This window comes from Pteropus medius, unplaced genomic scaffold (genome assembly GCF_902729225.1).
Source record: "Pteropus medius unplaced genomic scaffold, Ma_sr-lr_union100, whole genome shotgun sequence".
NCBI classification, from domain to species: domain Eukaryota; kingdom Metazoa; phylum Chordata; class Mammalia; order Chiroptera; family Pteropodidae; genus Pteropus; species Pteropus medius.
This window is the reverse complement of record NW_024347791.1, coordinates 5,858,870-5,875,545: the sequence shown is the minus strand read 5'-3', so window position 1 is coordinate 5,875,545 and position 16,676 is coordinate 5,858,870. Positions and strand designations below refer to the sequence as shown.

Sequence of the window (16,676 nt, the reverse complement as noted above, 5' to 3'; positions counted from 1 at the left end):
AAGCATTTTATGTTTTAATTTCCATTTCGTTGATTACTAGAGGGGATAATTTTTTTCAAATATTTTAATTCTTTTATGAAGGACCATGCCTAATTTCACCCTCTAGTCCTCATAATGTCCACACACCTACGTATAATAATAATCATAAAAATCACAATTAGTATTATCATTATTACCAATTCGGCAACCAGACGAATGGTCGAAATGTTAGATGAGCCAGAGACTAAGATACTACAAAATAGGAAAGTTAATTCTCATCTGTTAAGCGAGAATGTTCAGGGACCACATGTATTTTCAATCAATGAAGTAATAATTGTATTATAAAAATAGTAGCTATTGAATTCCTGTTATTTATGTGCTGTCCTAAGTGATTTACCTTTGTTATTTCATCAAACCTTTAACATAAGCTCTGGTCGATCAATACGTTCAACAACCATTGAGCCATTTCTAGACATTTCTGAAACCCAGCTCCACCTCAAGATTTATAAGTACTAGACATCCAATTTTTCTCTCCAAAATAGTTTTTATCTAATGAGACATGAGCTTCAACATGTTGTGGCTTTATTGATGCTGTAACATCTCCAACCTTTGGTTCCAAAGTTAAGCAAAACTGGAAATGTTGAAATTCCACTGGACAGACGAACTGTTCTTGGATATTCCCAACTCACTTTTACAAACACAGGGAGTTGGAAGGTTTGCATAAACATCCAATAACATTTGAACCTTTCGCTGTTGAGAGCAAAGTGTTTAGTATTTATCTGTTGGAGAGAAGAGAGTTTTAGAAAACAACCACATAAAAGTTACTTCCAACTTCTCTTTACAAGTTCTATTTTAGAATGAAGTGAAGAATTTCTGGGGCAAAATATGGCCAGTTTTGAGGTCTGGAAGCAAGCGTCTTTTGAGATAAGCCATATTGCCAAGCGAGCCTGGGGTCCCACCATTTTGATAGCGTTCTCGCTCTGAGTTCTTCCCTTCTAAATAGAGCATTTTCCCCTAAATGTTCAACCTTCGTATTTTCCATTTTCAGAACATCAGTCTCACTTTCCTTATTTTACTGCTGCCTTCTTTTTCCATTTAGAGGGACCGTAGCAAGAATGCAGTCAATTCTCTCTAGGGTTTGGTCTGGCAGAGATAAAAAAAAAAAAAAAAGTGGTAGTTTCACAGAAGAACCAAATGCTATTTCTGAGCTCTGTGGCTTTGCATGGATTTTTATTTCTGTAAAAGGTTGTGTTTTATGTATTATGGTCTTAGATTTCTGCTTGTTACAGTGAAAGCCAAGCCTGAGTTTTAATTTCATATTACTTTGGCTGGTAATGATGAGTCTGGAGGACTCTCCCTTCCATCCCAGCTAAAATTGCTCCTTGTTCATGTTCAGAGAGAGCTGAATTTTTTTCTAAGCGAAATGAAAGGAGTGGAAAGAAAAGAAATGACCCAAAGCCTCAGCCCCAGCTGATACCGGCATCGTCCGTGGGTGCGGTCATCCAGATGTTGGGTCCTCCAGATGTTTAGCCTTATCCACCAGGAGCCAGACCCACCTGTGCTATGCTAATGCGATATATGTGAGGTCAGACTGCTCATCTTCAAGTCACACAGCCCAGCTCTCCATCCCTATTGAGTCTGCAGATCATTCAGGCTTTGGGTTCCCAGAGGAAGGAGAAGAGACCATGTGTCCAAGGAAATGTCTGTAATACATGTTAAGTGGCCTGTGAGAGCGACTTCTCATTTATTGGCTGAAACATGAAACGGAAAACATGTGCAGCTAGCACAGGGCTCCTATGGCTCCCGCTTCTTCCCAGGAAATGGAGTGATGAAGGATGGAGCAAACACGTGAATTGAAGCAGCCCACATGCCTGGGTGTTTCACAATGCAAAAAAAAAAAAAAAACCACACACAAAACAACAAAAACAAAATATCCATCAGAATAGGAATTTATAGGGACAGTTTGACTTCTGGTCTCTAGCAGGGATTCCATTCCCACTGCTAAGGAAATAGATTTTTTCAACAAGCAGGAAGGAAGCATTCCTCATTAAGTTATATATTTATTGATGCATCTGATGCACATTTATTGAATGCCAGTGTCTATATAGGGAGCTGAGGACCTAAAGATGAATTAGGCATGGATCCTTCCTTCAGGGAACTCACTCTCTGTTGAGGGGAAAGATGGAGAAATGGATATATTAACAACACAGAAGAGTCAGGGTGACTAGAGAAATGTACATATAGACTTGAGAAGAAACCAGGAGTGTATGGCCATCTGTAAACCTAGAGTACTGGATATTTGCTGCTTTGGGCTATTCTTTCCTTCCTCTTAACATTAAAAATAAATCTTTATTTGGGTATTCATCTCACCCACACCCAGCTGTCAACTCCCTCAGTGCAAGAGTGGGCCCTGATTGGCTGAAGCGATCTGGGGTTCCAAAAAAGTCTTGGGAGGAAAAGATATCAGAGCTAGATCATCAAGAATTAGTCAGACTCATTAAAAAAAAAATTGAAAACATCATTCTAGAAAGGGAATGATCATTCTAGAACTACATGAGCTATGGCACAGAGATGCAAAAATGACATGATACATGAATAGAACTTCAAGCAGTTTGGTATCGCCAGAAAATGTAGCATGCATCAAGAAGATGAAGAGAAGGACACCACTGGAGGTCAAGTCTTGGTGGCCCTTATATAGAATATTTGTGAACTTCCACTTCATTCCTTAGAGCAATGGTTCCCAAATCTAACATGTATCACAATTTCCAGAAGAGCACAGATTTCTGATTCAAAGGTCTGGAGAGAAGTCTGAGAGTTTTTGTTTTTTAACAAGTTCCCAGGAGGTATCAATATTACTAGTCCAGAGACCACACTTTACTGCTGTGGAAGGCAGAGTGCTATTGAAGGACTTTAGACAGAGAGTGACATGGTGAATTTTACTGTTCTGCCAAAGGAGCCAGGCCCAAAAAATTTATCTCATGTGATAGCACCATGGACATTTACCCAGCCTGCTTCTTAGGGGAACCATTGCCTCAAAGAAGACATTCTAGGCTTTTGTAAGTTTTAATGGAGCAAGGTTCCTATTCACTAGAATTGTTGCTAACCTCCTCTTTCCTACAGAAAATTATATCTAACATCATATAGTCTGCGCAAGCTGACAAAAGGCCAGTAAGAATTAGAAAACCCCCTGCCTTTATTGACTCTGCTTTCTACCTCAATCATGTGTTGTCTTTGGTGGCTTCTTTTTCCTGGTATGTTCAAGAGCATTTCTGAAGTTTCTCAGAGTCTGACAGAGGTTTGTAAATGAGACATCTCACCTTTCTGAGCCTTGGTTTTCTTGTTTTAAAATGGACATGAAGGTCACATCTAACTCCCCTGGGCTATGGTGACAATCAATTGAGAGAAAAGATGTGACTGCTGTCTGGGAACATCGGGCATAAGGAGGGTGTCATTTTCTATTCTCAAGGACACATTTTTGGAAGGAGGTTGGAGGGGGCATGCACTCTGAGTACTACATGCTGCCACTGATCTCAAATGATGTTTCGAGATCTCTCTTGGATTGCTGGCTTTTGATGTGTACTAGCTAGTTTATAAGTATGCCCAAAAGATACCAAAGAAAAGGAGAAATCTTAAAGGCATTCTGCTTAGAATCATAAGACTCCACCAGTTGAAAGGGACTACAAAGCTCATTCAGACCTGCTACTTTGCTGATGTGGTAATCTTCTCTGTGACATCCCCCACAGTGTCACATTCATGAAGTATTTGAAGTGCCACTTACCCGTTATACATTTTGTCATCTCACTCAACTGTCCAGAATTCAATTTACAAATTTCTCTTTTAAACTTGCTCTTTTCCCCACTGTTTTCTATCTCAGAGAACAGGCAGACAGACACATAATAATCCTCCTTCATTCACTTGCCACTTATTTATTAAGCATCTATAATGTGCCACATCCCTCTCCATTATCTCCTATCCATTTTACTTCCCAATGATCTCTTGAGCCCATTCAGTTCTCTCTAAATTTACCACCACCATCAAATTCTAAGCTACCTGTGCCTGTCACCTGGAGGACTGCAATGGCATCCCGCCAGCTTTCCCAGACATACTTTGTCCCTATTTGTGATCTGCAGTCAGAGTGGCTTTTCAAACTGCAAACCTAAAAATCTCTCCTTCCTGATGAAAGTGTTTCAATATCTTGCCATTGCACTTAGAATAAAACCAAAATTACTCAGCATAGCCGAGAGGGCCTGTATGATTTGACCCTTCGGTATCCCTCTAACTTTGTATTGAACCATGCTCCCCTTTGCTGCTTGCATTCCAGCCGGTTTCATGCTGACCAGAACCATCCAGAGCCTCCCTCTCCTCCTCTTCCCTCTCTCCTCTCCTCCATTCTCACCTTGTCCTGCCCTCTGCCATACTCCTCGGTTCATTATACTTTCCATGTTTGGCATCATCTAGCCAATGGTCTTGCCCATGAGATTGGTATAAAATAGGTATTACTCTTGTTTTAATTTGCATGATCTGATATCTAGTAAACCCGAGCATCTCTTTGTATTATTACTCATCTTTTTGATTTCCTCTTCTGTTTTCTATTCGTATTCATTGCCCTCCCTTTTTTTTTAATTTGGGGCTCCTGATCTTTTCTTGTTCATTTCTAAGACATACGTTCTTGTATATTCTTGATATTAATCCCTCGTATGTTTTTTATAAATGAACTTTCTCCTTTTATAAATGAACTTTTATCCCAGTATCTGTGATCATTTAATGTCTGTCTCTGCTGTTTCTATGTGAGTGAGCACTGGGAGATGAGGCTAGAGATCTAGGTAGAGGCCAGCTACTACAAAAATTATGTAGATATTATGTGGAAGTGCCAAGTTTAAAACACTGATGATCTCTAAAAGCTCAGTGCTTATACCTGTCAGTAACTCAGGGGAGCTCTGATGTAAGATGGGGTCTAGTGAGAAGAGCTTGATGTAGCCTCACATAGCTTCCCACTAAGATGCATAAAAAGGTAAAGAAAAAAAAAGATCAAAGTCCATACCATCACCAATGGGCAGAATTTTCATTAACCATAAGATCAAAACATCAATAACAAATTAGAGTGTCATAAACACCATGTCTACCTTGAAGTGTGTATGAAAACCATTTTTCTATCCCACAATTTTGTATTCTTGGTTAAGGTGTGTAAGGTAAGAGTCAGAGATGGCAAACATACGATCTGAGTGTCATTACATCTCCCTCCCAAACACATGGCAGGTATCACTAATGTATCAGAGCATTCCTTCTGATACATTAGCTTCGATCTGCACTCTGAGTCCTTGTCGACAGTGATTCAGTTGCCACGATCAATTAATTAACTGTCATATAAGCCCAAATCTACCTGTCATCCATAATCATTCTAATCAGAAAATGAGCAGAGATTCTTGCTCCTGCTGGATGCTTTTAAGAGATACCTGGCCATTGTCTTCATGTTCCTCTCCTTCCCCTGCCTTCGAATTAGAACCTTTTTTTTTTTTTTTTACATCCAATCGCAGTCCGAAACTCTTATGAAACAACTGAGCAAAGGGTACCCGAGGGACTGGCATGACACTTACCTCTTGGAAGGCATACATGCCACAAGCAAAGTAGGTAAGGCAGGCATGAGAATGAGAACAGTGGTAAGAGTTACAGTGCAAAATGAATCACATGGAAAAAAACAATGAAAAATATAATATGAGACAGAGACAGTCAAACATATTTTAATCGAAGCCTCACAAGGCGAGGAAGAATGGAATAAGACAGAGGCAATATTTGAAGAACTGATGACTGAGAATTTTCCAAAGTGATGAGATATTAAATACAGATTCAAAAACATCAAACTCAAAAAATCCAATTTTAAAAAATGAATCTAGACACATTATAATGAAATGTCAGAAAAACTGGAGAAAACCACCTCCCAAGAATAAATGGTTGGACAAATAGCTAACTTCTTACTAGCAACAAGCTCAACTGGAACTAGAAGAAAATAATGGTCAGCCAAGAATTCTCTATATTGCAAGATAATCCATAGAGCCATTTTCCCACTTAAACTGAGAGAATTTGGACCAATAGACCTATACTACTAAAAATATTCTAAAGTACATTATTCTGACAGGAAAATGGTCCCACAAGGAAAGTTGAAGATGCAGAGAAAACGAAGAGCCACAAAAGTAGTAAAAATGTGAGTAAATCTAAGTGAATATTTATATTCATTACTAAATGAATATAAAGAAAAAATAATGACAAAATATATGTTTAGAGATAATTAAAATACACAACAACACTAGCTTGTATGTTAAGAAGGGGTAAAAAGAATTAAAAATTCTAAGTTCCTTGCATCGTTTAGGAGAAAGGTAGCATATAAATCAACACTTATATTTATTTATTAGGAGCAAAACATATAAATAAAAATATATTAAACAGACAAAGTTTATTTGTAAAATTGTTAACAATGGTTGACTCTGGAGTGTAGGATTATATGCATTTTTTTCCCACTTCTTTATAATGTTTTGTGTTTTCCAATTTTCTAAATGAGTATATAATACTTTTTTAACTAGGAAATAATAAAATATTGAAAATACAAAATGTCATCTATTGTGTGGGAAAATAATATACTTCTGTTAAGAAAAAGACTTTCCTACCCTAGGGGAAATGTTAGATTCAATAATTTCGCCCCATGATAAAACTTCAAGTCTTTGGCATATTACCTTTTTTGCCATTCAAATTTCACTCTCTGTGGAGTGAGAGTAACAAAGTAATCTCCAGATAGCAAATGTGATTAACGGACATAATCGGATCATCATTTCGACTCTGATCCACAAACTGAAGCTGGCTCTTCGACACTATCTGTTTCACATTTTTTCCCAACTTGGTGCAGCCAAGGGGACCAGAAGCTTCAATTCTGCAACAACAAAAAGTATCCCAGCCTGAGGAGGGAGAAGGGCCCATGAAGGGGACCGTGAGGAGGAAGGGCCCAGGAAGCCCACCACTGAGCCCCCAGCCACATGCTCCCAGCCAGAGCTGTCACAGGAAGTGGGGCGATATCACCTAACATTAGGGGCCAGAAGTGAGCATTTCTGGGGTGCGAGTGTGGGGCAAAAGTAACTGTGGGGAGAACGTGTCTCTACCCAGCACTTGCCTTCAGCTCCTTCATTTCCAACATTGTTTTGATGTCACGAACAAATTAACTACTTGTCCCTTCAGTGCTAGCCACCAGGTTCCTTGGCCAAAATCAGTCATTATATCTCAGGCTATGATAACAAAGTTATATTGAGCAGGATGTTGTCAACCAAACTAGGAATCTTGGACAAGAGACACGCTGAGAACAAAAATGGGTGTACTCTCCTTGTAATAAAGACTGAGGTAAAGTTTGTGGGACCAGACCAGCACCCCATTTGCCTGGGGCACAGCCAACTACTATGGCAACAACAGGCCTGCAAGCAATGTAATTATGGAACATAAGGTAACCTGGCTTCAGGCATGCGCATTCTTAAGTCTCTGCTACAGGTTCTGCTACCAAAAAAAAAAAAAAAAAAAAAACAATGGAAATGCACATCAACTGAATATCTGTCTCATCAAATGCCAGACTCAAGAGGACTCTTGCTTCTTCCTGCTACCAGTGAGTTCTTCGTTTTCCTCTTAATCTAATTATAGCAAGAAAAACTGACTTTTAACAACAACAAAAGCGTTCCAGCCTGAAAATTTGCAGTTTGCTCCTCTGGATCTACTAGGAAAGAAGGGTGATACTGAAGTAAGCTTTTTGTAGGAAATCTTGAATTTGGATCTCTGGCCCTGTGGCCAATGCACTGTGTGATCTTGGGGAAATTCACAGAGGCCAGTGCCTTAGTTTCTAACTATGTAAGGGAATAGGAAATGGGTGGTGCTGAAAGTGATAACTCCCCTGAAGAATGCTGGGAAACTCCCTAACACTTTGCACAGCTCTGAGATACTCAGTGTGAGCAGGGGTCAGATTTTACCAAAGAGCGAATGGACATTTGCCCGGTGACCTGGGGCTGGAAGGGGTAGGGAGGAGAGGATGGCTAGACTTTATGCATTTTTCACAAAGACAGATGGGAGCAAGAAAGGAAGGCCTGCTGAGGATTCGCCCAGCCTGCTCAGCAGAAGCTGTTGAGAGAGATGTTAAGAGCCAGCTACACGAGCCTTCTCCAATTCTACAGTACTGGGAAAACATCTTGTGCTTGCTAACTACGCCATATCCTTCCACTCAGGAGACTAAGAGACAGGCTCTGCTATTCCCAGCTTCTCTTCATGTGGGTGTGGGTGTGGGCATGACACACACTCCTACAACAGCTCAGGCACCACAGATTCTGCTTTCCTGGGAATTTGGGACATTTAGTCTGAAGGAGTCCCCAAGGTCGTCCATGGCTGTTTGATTTACTGTCTATCATCTTCAACAAAGAGCCATGTCCTTTCTTTCCTAACACCTCCAGTAACAGGAAATTTATTAACTTGGCAGCCTGGTTGCATATTTTGAGGTGGTTGGGGATTTTTTTTTTTTTCATGTCTCAGGAAGATTCCTTTCTTGTAATGGACAGAAACATCTCCATGTAGTTTTGTTCTTTCTAGTCTTAGATAGAATGGACCTATTATTCATTGTCCAAATCCAGGTTCGTGTTTGAGACTAACTAGGGGGACTATTAATAATTTCAACAGGGCAATGGGGTAAACAGGAACTCTCCTGGAGAAACGAGCCTTAAGACTGCCTCGATCTTAGGTTTATCCCAGGAGTAACTCGGATAACTCTAGTTCCCCTTCCTGATATTTAAAAGCACTTAGATTATCCCCTCTGTCTTCTCTCCTCTAGAATAAACAAGGGAGGCTGATTTCTCTAGCGGAAAGATAATTGGACAGAGAACAAGAAATAGCTATGTGATGTTTGGGGAGGACATCAGGAAAGTCCAGTTGCCTCCCAAGATCCAATGTTATGTTCTGAGATCCCAGAAAAAGCGATTTGTAATATTCTGAAATGTGAAAGGTCTGTCAGAAGGACATGAGTTCAGCCACATGAATTGTGTAACATAAATTGTGGTTTTATCTGTTCTGCAGAAGTATTAAAAAAGACTGCAGATTTTTCATAAGGCAGTAAAGCGTGGCAGCAGTGGATGCCAAATTTTTCTGCAGCCTGGGGCTGAGCTGGCTGCTTCAGAATCCAGTGGGAAGCGTATTAAAAATCAGATTCCTGGGCCTCACCTCAGAATCTCCAGGGGGGCCTGCAGCATTTGCATTCTGAAAAGATCTGGAAACAATTCTAATAATGAGCCGAGTTTGAGATCCACCAGCAAAATGGTCAAGAGCACCAACTTTGGTGTCAAACATTTGTTCACTCCCTAAATATATATTGAGTACCCACTATGTTCCAGATATACTTTAGGCTCAAGAGAACTAGCAGTGGACAAGGGGAAAAAACATCAAACAGATTTGTAGTCAAGAACTAGTCTGATATTACTAGCTTTGTGATTCGACTATCAATGCCTCAGTTTCCACCTCAGAAGGTTGTTGTGATCTTTAAATAAGGTAATCTATGTAAAGTGCTTACCCTAGTGGCCGATCCCCAGTGAGCACTCTATGAAGAGCACATCATGTTCAAGATGATGATGTCATCAAAGACAACAACAGTGATAAAGCTAGAAAAGGAAGATAAAAAAACTTATGGGTTTCAACCCAGGAAGACATAGGAAGACTAATTACCATCACATGCAAGTTCTCAGTGCACCATGAAGCCACTTTTTTCACTAAGACTTTGGTCTTTTTTCACATTCCCTAGTCTCAGGTATAATATGAAGGACCTGTAAGTGATGATAAATAGAGATTCCATCCAAGATTAACATTCTATAAACCTTGATTCACTCAAACATGCCTAAAAAAAACAGTGCCCAGGCACTTGGCCACACTCTGGCTTTCTTCTGGACCATTCTAGCTGCTGGTATCCACCTTGACATTGGGCCCCAGAATCACATGCATCATTCCTGGCATGGTCTGAATTCAAAAATATATAGTAAAATAAATAAGAAGGAAATTGAAATGGCGAGGAGCTGAGCTATCATTCTATCATTCTAGGCCTCGTACATGGGTAAGCCTCAGACGAGGATCATGTCCCCAGTAATTGGGATAGGGCTCAAGGGAAGGTGGACAAAGGAATAGAGGAGATGTACAGAGTAAGACCACCATGGAGTGAGACAGGCCACAGAGGAGGAGGAGGCTGAGAAGCTGCCTATTTTTGCAGGCAACAGCTTTCACTCCTCCAAGGAGGTCAACAGATATTTTAATGAGAACATCTTGGCTAAGACCATGATTCACTGTCCAAAACTGGGCTGGGCCCCTCACACTGGGAGAATTTCACAGTTTTTCACATTATTCTCAAACTCCATTCATCTGTTTAAGGGCGTCACTCAGGGTTTATTGTCAAAAGGGTCCAAAGGCCTCCATTCATATGTCTTAGGGGGCCAGAGGCTTGGGAAGAGTGGTAGTGGTGATAGGGGCAGCCAGGAGCAGGGATAAAGGGCCGTACTGGGAGAAATTAGCAGGAAAGCTCCTAGGAGGGAAAACTCAGCTCTCTCTGTTTACACGACCTTGGTTCAGAGCCATGAAGAGAAGCAAACACTGAAATGCGATGGAAGAATAAGAAGTTGAAAGGAAATTGCAACTTCCAAGAGGCCACTGGCGGCCAAAGTACCACCACGTGCAGCTGTACAGTCTGTACACTGTTTCAAAGGGTGCCATTCATACAGATCGGGGATGCACAGACTTTTTCTGCAAAGGGCCAAATAATAAATATTTTTGGCCTCACGAGCCATATGGTTTTTGTCACAACTATTTACCTTTTCCATTATAGTTAGGGTGGTCAGATAAAATACAGGACACCATGTATTTTTATTTGCTAAATCTGGCAACCGTATTTGTAGCACAAAAGCAATTATAGACAGTACATAAGCAAATAGGCATGACTGTGTTCCAATACAACTTTCTTTAGAAAAACAGGCAGTGGGATAGATTTGATGATGATATAAATGTCAACCCCTGGAGTTTTGCAATGCAACTAGTCTAGCAGTACCAACAAGGCAGGCCTATTTTCAAATAGCATGGCAAAGCGGAGTAGTGGCTTTCAAAAACATCAGAACATAACCCCCACAGTAAGATACACGTTTGGTATCCTGAGCCCGCTTCGCAAAACCAAGCTTACCCTCACTGAGTGTGATGTACTCTAAGATAGTCTACACTCTGTTATACTTTAATTTCTTTTACTATTGATGGCCTCTGAAACAATTAACTTCGCAATCTTCTAATGGGTCTCAACTTCTGGATTGCTGAACTCTGGAGCCAGGAGATCTGAGTTTCAGTCTTCGTTCCAACTCTTACCAATAGTTTCTCTTTAGAAGAATTACCTCATTTGAAAATGTACATCCGGAAATTGAGATCATAATTATTTCAGAGTGACTTTTTAAGATAAACATGAATTGAGTGAGTTCTTCAATGTTGTGTAGTTATCATTAGTGGTAGCTGGGGTGGTTTTAGGTAAGGCACAGGTATACATTATAGATATTTATTTTAATTCTTTATGAAAACATACAACTTATATCACATGCATAATTTTAAAACATTTATTTTAAATCTAATTTATTTATTTATATTATTTAAATTGATAGGTTAGGTTATTTAAAGAAAAATATTAAGCAAATTATAGTACAAGTTATATGCAAATGTGGCAAAATTTGTGTAGATGTCAGTGAAGTGTGGGAAGCATGGAGATAACATATATGCAAGTATGATCTAAAAGATGGTAGATGTGACATGATGACTCCTTGAAGCCCTGAGCTGAATGCTGGATTCACTGCTGATTTCCAGCACTTAAAATTGGATTGGAACACAATAGGTGCTCAATGGGAGTTTATGATTGGTGGGTGGGTAGATGGATAGATGGATAGATGGATAGATGGATGGATGGATGGATGGATGGATGGATGGAATGGGCGAACAGATGATAAATGGATAGATAGATGATGGATAGACTAATGGAACAATAGGTAAATGGATGATAGATGGAGGATGGATGGATGGATGAATGAATGATGGATGTGGTGAATGAATGGGTGATGGATGGATGGATGGATGATAAAGAATTGATAAATGGATGAATAAATGAATGATGGATGAATGAGTGGATAGATTAATAGATGAACGGAGAAGTAAAAAAAAATAATTGAGTCCCAATCTTTGGAGTCAAAAGGACTTAGTTTAGAGTTACAACAGATCGGGGATGATGTCAAAGGTGTCGGTGGAAGCAGGAAGGAGAGGCAGAAGTTCCTCGTCCAAGCTGTCATCTGGATGTTAAAACCCTCCACATTGCCACAGTTAGCACGGAGCAACAGAAACACTATGCTAAGACAGAAAACACTAATCTGAGGCCAACTCTGTTGGCCACATCAAAATGCTATTCCTGGATGTAGACACTTGCAGCAAATACCTAGTGAAGCAAGCATAAACGAAAATATCTAGAGCTCTGAATGCTTAGAAATGCTGACTCATGTAAGTCGGAACTTCTAACCATCTCCTGATGAGAAAGGCACCTTCCAGGTGAGGTCCATGAGTGCAGAGGGCACCAGCTACCAGCGGCAATCACATGTCAGAAGGACAAGGAAACACACGTGTTTTGGGCTGACCCCCACAGGTAGGAGCTCCCATCACAGGCCAGATTTCAACAGAGGGGATTTTTGCATTGGCAGAGAAGAAATGATAACTTACATGGCAAAAGACAGCCCTTGTAATTCAACATTCTCTACTTGCCTTATGGCAAGATATTTTGGAAAACATTACTTGCTTGACTTATTTCTGCAATCCTGGGACAGAACTTTCTTCTTTCATATGCCAGTTTCTTGCCAAAGGATTTAAAGTGATAGTACTTTCATCTTTTCCCTCATTTGAACATGGGAAAAGAACCCTGACTAATGAAGCATAAGGATCACAATCTTCACCAACACAGAGGCAGTGTAAGATGGCAGTTATAGTCCAGCCTCTGTGCACTGTCTTGATTCCCCACTTGCTGGCATGTTCCTCTACCTCTCTGGGCCTCAATTTTCACATCATTAAAGTAGGAATAACATCCATGGGGCTGTTGTGAGAATTAAAAGAGTTAATAAAGGCAAAACATTTAGAAATCTTTCTGGCACATAGTAAGAACTAAATAAATGTTACCTAATATTATTCTGTGTTCTTACTTTGTACCAGAAACTTTCTCTTAGAAAATATTATCTAATCGCCAAAAAAAAAAAAAAAATCATCAAGTTTGATTCCAAATTCTTTGTCTTTCCTGCCATCCTGTGCTACTGTACTAACCCAATTTGGCAATTAAAAAACTGCTTCCATAAAGTGTTCATTCAATTTAGTTCATATTTAAAAATTTTCAGTCTAACAATAGAATGAACTCTCTTTTTTCCCCATTAATTTTTGTCGTTGTTGTTGTTCAGCAGAACGTGCATGTGTGTTGGGTTGAGAAGAGATACGGAAATCTGACTTTGAAAGTGAATCTGATTTCATCTTTATTCTGTGAGATTTAATGGTGAGGGTTTGAGGAGGAGGGATTTAGTGAGAAGAGATGGTCGACATCGGCCTCTGCCTGGAATGGGCCCCTAGTCTCCTGCACAGGCCAGTTCAGAAGACAGAGCCTGCTAAAGGCAGCTGGAAATATGAGAGCCTGCCCTTTGGTTTCTAGCTTCTTCCAGGATGCAAAGCCCTCTGTCCAGACTAGTGCCCCGCCTGAACACAAGACATCTCTCCCTCTGAAAGACTGTAGGATAAAAAAGAAATGGGCACAAATGAAGATGTGTTTGATGAGGAGAAAAGGGAAAGCATTGAGGGAGGTTCTCCCAACAGCCTGTGAAAGGAAGAAAGGAAGCAAGAGCATTGCATGAGTGAGGGGAGGTCAGTGGAAGCCTGGTGTGAAGTAGGAGAGAGTTGACTGAACAACAAAAAGCAATGCCAGGAGACTTTGTGGACCATTTACTAAGCAAGGAAGGCAGATCATTCCTCAGGCCCCTAAATGTGTCTTTCTTAGAAAAGTAGCTTCCACTCTTGAAACGTCCAGTGGTGGTCGCTAGGGCTCCTCTGAGGGTGGACGTTGAGTTCATGCAGCTCTGCGTGGATTCAGTCAGTCACCGGATAAACCCTTGCCGAGCTCGTATCATGTACTGGAAATTTTGCTGGGCTCCGAGGATACAGCAGTGGTGGAAGTAAACCTTGCCCCTCTCCTCATGGAACTTACAATCTGACGAGGAAGACAATAAACAAAACCCAACTATGTTCATAAAGAAGGAAACAGAGTGTGAGGAGAGAGAATAACAGGGTGCACCTTCAGGGGTGGGGTGACAGAAGGCCTCACGGAGGGTCAGGATAAAGAGCGTCCCTCAGGCAGAGGGAACAGCGTATGGGAAGGGGCCTGAGGAGAAGGAGCTGTCAGGGAAGTGAGCCTAAGGTGCAGTGAGCAAGGAAGAGTGAAGCAGGACAGGATCATTAGAAGGGTGAATGGGTCAGGTGGGGACTGGCAGGATTCGGCGTTTGTTCTGAGGGTCTTTGGAAATCAACTTGAGCATTGGCCTTTGTAACTGATGAGGCTTTCTTCATTAGCAATATCCAGATTGCACATTTTGAAAACTATAGGCTAAGGTAATGTCTTTGCATTATCTACACTGTCCCCATGCAGTCGTGACCAGACAGAATACTTGGAGATGGCTGGGAATCAAAGGTCATGCTAAGCTCAAACATTTTTCTCTTAATAGAGGCTCACTGCCTTGCAGACATCAAAGCCACTGGGGAGCTTTGTAAACATACGATGAATGCCAGTGCCTTCCGCATCAGAATCCCCACGCTGGTGGGGGTGGAGGGGGTGGGGTCAAGACCCAGACGATTTTGCTGCCTTACAAAGTTCCAATTTAACCACCTCAGCCTCATAAAACCCTGGTCTCACCACGGACCACATCAAAAATGATACCCAGAGAGAATGGCTTTCTCTGTGTTGATGATGACTCAACCAGAGCTTGTCTCCCCTGCACCATTTACCTGCCCCTGCCCCTTAGGAAAGTAAACCTGTTCATTTGTCAATATTTACTCTGTCTGCTGCCCTCAACAGAAGAAGGGAAAACGGTTTTCACTGTCAAACTAGTGTTTATACAAAGGATTTGTAGGCTTTCTCAGAGCTATGGAAAATCAATCACCCTCAGTTAACCTGTGTCCTTAACGAGGTGGTAACTTTTCTGCCACCATCCTATCCATCAGGGATGACAGTGTGTGGCTTGTCAACTGGTAAGAATTCAGGTTGAAAGGATTTTACCCAGAACTCTGAGGAGATGGATGCTCAAAGTGTAACCCAATCTGAGAGGATAAAGCCTGCCCTGCTGTTTACAGAGGACTGTGCCGGTGGGGCTCCAGAGGACCATGCTGGTGGGGCTTCAGAGGGGACTCGCTCAGAAGAGACTAGTGAATGCCGAGGCGCTTGTAAGCAGCCAACATTCTTCAGCACTCAGAAGGCTCACCAGCCCATTACATGTGCTCCAATCCAGAGTCCAGTGTGACTTCCAAGGCAGGGCTCTGCTACTGTTGAGTCCAAAGAAATTGCGAATCAAGTTGCTGGAACCAAGCATTGCTCAGATGGCATGCATTCCTGAGCTTGACTCCCAGGGGAGAGCAATGTTTGCAACTGGAACACCAGCCAACTTCGATCTGGCTTCAGTAGTCTCAGTAATAGCCACATGGTTTTGGACATTTAAGCCACCTGGTACAGACACACTGAAAAGCCATTTGCTGAGCTCAGGAGGAAAAACAAATCTGATCACTGCCTTCATCATTTAGAAGAGCCCTTGGGTTTTACGGGTCAATCCAAGGGGCCAAAAACAGGAACATCTGAGAAAGAGCTTCAGAGGCCACGTACGCTCCACCAAAAGTTGAGCCTAGATGTACTGTTCCAGCTCCCACCATGTGCTCAGCCCTGAGCTGGACACCAGGAAGCAAACCAAGTCTCTAAAACATCAGGCAATTCCCAATCGAGTGTTTGCAGCCTTTGGAGGGGCTCAAAGTTTTTACAAGAAGAGTGGAAGAATCTGGGTGAGGCTAGCTCTCAGTATAGGGAGTGGGGCGGGGGCAGGGTAAAAAGAAAGGAAGGGAGATGAATTCTTTTAATGTGTACCTTACTATATGCCAGTAATTATAAATTTTAATTCATTGAATCCTTTCAATTCAACCCTCTGAGATAAGTCTTGTCTTCTTTAAAATGAGGACAACATTAGAATCCATTCTGTAAGACTGTCCTTCCATGGAATCTCGATAAAATAGTACCTGGAATGTGCTTAGAGCATCCCTAGCAGGTAGTAGGTGCTCAATAAGTGTTATGTACTTATTAGTAGTACTGTTACTGCTACTACTACTTTTATTATCCCCATTTTACAGATAAGAAAACTGAGGCTTGGAGAGGTTATAGGATTAGCCCAAGGTCACACAGACAGTAAGCCACAGCCAGCATCGAAAGTTAGGTCTTCTTCGTTAACCAATGTCACCATAAAAAAAAAAAAAGTAAATAAATAAAATAATAAAAAATTAAAATAAAACAACAAAAAAGAAAGAAAAGAAAAGAATAAAAAAAGAAAAGAAAAGTTAGATCTTCCCAGCTCTAGAGA

At 41.0% G+C, this 16,676-nt stretch overlaps 1 long non-coding RNA gene across 4 annotated transcripts in view; it reads right to left on the bottom strand.

The window, feature by feature from the left end:
* Window positions 1-544: 544 nt before the first annotated feature.
* Window positions 545-16,676, bottom strand: part of LOC120614921 (uncharacterized) — a 117,304-nt gene continuing 101,172 nt past the window's right edge. For 3 of the 4 annotated variants that reach the window (XR_005656136.1, XR_005656135.1, XR_005656134.1), the window contains one exon: window positions 13,522-14,275. This is a non-coding gene — a long non-coding RNA (uncharacterized LOC120614921). Of the gene's footprint in view, window positions 1,123-1,456; window positions 1,683-9,553; window positions 9,642-13,521; window positions 14,276-16,676 lie in introns of those variants that run through there. The other variant, XR_005656137.1, reaches the window with a different exon arrangement.